Source organism: Peromyscus maniculatus, chromosome 11, assembly GCF_049852395.1.
Source record: "Peromyscus maniculatus bairdii isolate BWxNUB_F1_BW_parent chromosome 11, HU_Pman_BW_mat_3.1, whole genome shotgun sequence".
NCBI lineage: Eukaryota > Metazoa > Chordata > Mammalia > Rodentia > Cricetidae > Peromyscus > Peromyscus maniculatus.
This window is the reverse complement of record NC_134862.1, coordinates 81,567,800-81,570,957: the sequence shown is the minus strand read 5'-3', so window position 1 is coordinate 81,570,957 and position 3,158 is coordinate 81,567,800.

Sequence of the window (3,158 nt, the reverse complement as noted above, 5' to 3'; positions counted from 1 at the left end):
TGACTCCCATGGTTGATTCCTATACTTCACGCCTGCCTCCCTTTCCAAATTGTGGTACTGGATGTGTGCTGTGGAAGGACTTGGCTTAGAACGGAACCAAAAGAAAGGGCAAATATCCAGAACAGCAGGGAAATAATCTGGCCACAGACGGTACTGTGGGGGAAGCTGAAGAGGAAGAAGTTAAGTTGCAACATAACCTGGAAGAAAATGTAGTCAGAGCCCTCTTCCTCACGGCAGTGCCACCAGGAAGTCACAAGAGTTTGTCCAGGAGAGGAAGAGCGCCCGTGGGTCTATGAGAAGCATGGCCATTTCTGTTTTTTCTGGGTCAAACCCAAGCCAGCCCACTCCCGATCTTAGAGGCATGGGATGAAGGTGTTTCGCTGGAGCTACCGCAGCCAAGTCAGCACCGATTAGCAGTCGGTACTGTACTCACAGCCATCTTTAGGGGGTGAGGTAAAGCGCATACAGCCTCGAAATCTACCTGAGTAGATGTTGGCCACCTTGGCGCATAGCATGTATGTGATGGGCAGTAGGGAGGGACCCTGGGCACTGAGATAGGCAACAGCTGTGTGATACACATTCCCGAAGGGGTCGATCGGGATGGGAGACAGGGAGACACTGGCTCTTACAACCTCCACCAAAACCTCAGACTAACCATGAGAAGTCAGCTCCAGCACAAGCTATGTACCGGTACTTTAACTCTCGCTGTGGCAGTGGCAGTGGTGGACTTGGCATCCTAGCGGCTCTCGGTGACTGCAGCTCACTCTGTGCCTTTAAAATACCAGTTTTCATTGTAAAAGTTAAGAATAAAACCGGACTTGAGGTTACTTTAATCTCACCTCAGGGCCTGTGTTCTGGATGGATGCTCTGCCAAGAACACTTTTCTTTCCCATGCCTGGCTTTCCCCCCTTCATTCAGACACTAATTTAGACATTACCGCTCCTGGGGAGCGCCTTCATAGCTGCCTCAGGCAACTAGCATGCCTGGCATTTCCTTTCTATTCAATTTGCTTTTATTTGTAAATACTAACTCGAATTTAGGTATGAAAATAGATGGGTGGATGGATGGGTGGGTGGATGGGTGGGTGGATGGTTGGACATGATATATTAAGGTATATTCACATAACAGAAGCTGGAGAGATGGCTCACTGGTTAAGAGCACTGGATGCTCTTCCAGAGAGGATCAGGGTTCAATTCATAGCTTTCTGTAACTCCAGTCCCAGATGGTTCAACATACCCCTCCCCCCACCTTTTTTGGCTTTCTGTAGGCACTGGATGCATATGGTGCACAGACATGCATGTAGGCAAAACATTCACAGTCTTAGTCATTGTTCTATGGCTGTGAAGAGACACCATGACCAAGACAATTCTTACAAAGGGACGCATTTAATTGAGGGCTTGCTCACAGTTTCAAAAGCGTAGTCCACTATCACCATGGCACGGAGCATGGCAGCATGTAAGCAGTCATGGTGCTGGAGAAGTAACTAAGAGCTACATTAGGCAGAGAGAGATTAGGCCTAGCCAGGGCTTTTAAAACATCAAAATCTACCCGCAGCACCCCCCTCCCCCGCCCCTGTGATACACCTACTTCAACAAGGCCACACCTCTTAATCCTTCACAATAGTCCATCATTGGGAACCAAGCTTACTAATATGGGAAACTGTAGGGTCCAATCTTATTGAAACTACCATGCTGTACACATAAACTGCAAATAATAATAAATAAAAAGAAAAAAAAAATAGAGAGAAACCCAACTACCTTCTGGAGGATCTTTGCCAAGGGATAAGAGACTCTACTGAAAGGAATGCTCGAAAGGAGGAAGTACTTACTCCCCATAGCGTGACTCCTTAACTGAGAGAACTAGAAATGTGGAAATTCACCAGAAAAAGGCGACAAGCTAAATGATCAAAATGCCAAGAACACACCCCCAAATGGTAGGGAATTAGTAGTTCAGTATCAATAACAAAGAAAGACACTGAAAAAAAAAAACCACTTTAAAACAAAAAACAAACAAAAAAACCCAAGGTCTCATTGTGTATCTCTGGCATGCTTGAAACTAGAGATTTAGACCAGACTGGCCTCAAACTCAGATCTACCTGCCTCTGCCTCGGGAGTGCTGGGAGTCTTTAAAAAACCTCCCTTGAGCTGGGTGGGCTAATGGCATATGTCAGTAATCTCAGCCTCTAGAGGTGTGTTAGTTCAAGACCAGCCTGGACCACAGAGTAAGACTGTGTCTCAACACCAAGGGGTTGAAGATGCCTCAGCAGTGAAGAACACTTGCTGCTCTCGAAGAAGACCCAAGACCCATCTTTGGTTCCCAGCAGCCACATCCAGTGACTCACAAACACCGATGACTCCAGTTCAAGGAGGATCTGATGCCCTCTTCTGGTCTCTGATGGCATCTGCACACACGTGGTGTTACCTACCTACACTTGAGTAAACACATAGACATACTATAAAATAATCTTTTAAAAAACTTAGCTCCAAGATTCAAGATTTTTTTCCTTGAATTCTTTGAAGAATATTCTTGTTTTGTTTTGTTTTGTTTTGTTTTGTTTTTTGAGGCAGGATTTCTCTGTGTAGCTTTTAGAGCCTATCCTGTAACTCACTTTGTAGAACAGGCTGGCCTTGAACTTACAGAGATCTACCTGCCTCTGCCTCCCAAGTGCTGGGATTAAAGGTGTGTGCCACCACTGCCAGGCTGAATAATATTCTTATATTATTTAACCTCTACTAGAATTCGGGGAGGGGGGTGGAACATTTTTGAATTGCCTAGTCTATTTTATGAGAGACAAGTATCATTTTAATAAAATTTTATAATGTTTATAATAACTCCATGGAATTCGAGGAAGTATATTACAAGGAAAATGTTAGTAACAACTCATACAGACTGGAAACATGACTAAATCATTTCAAACGACACTAAGAAGGCTAACTGTAAAACTCAGCATCTATTCCTGGTTCAGATATTGAGGAAAAAACATACTGGGAAATATAATTGTGTTCAGAAAAGAGAGAAAATGATGAAGTCCAGAAAATTCATAACAGCAACTATACCTTTGAAACCCTGAGTAAGAAATTAGCACTTAAAAAAATGTGAATAGGGGCTGGGGACGTAGCTACCAATTGGTAAAGTGCCTGCCACATAAGCATAAGGAC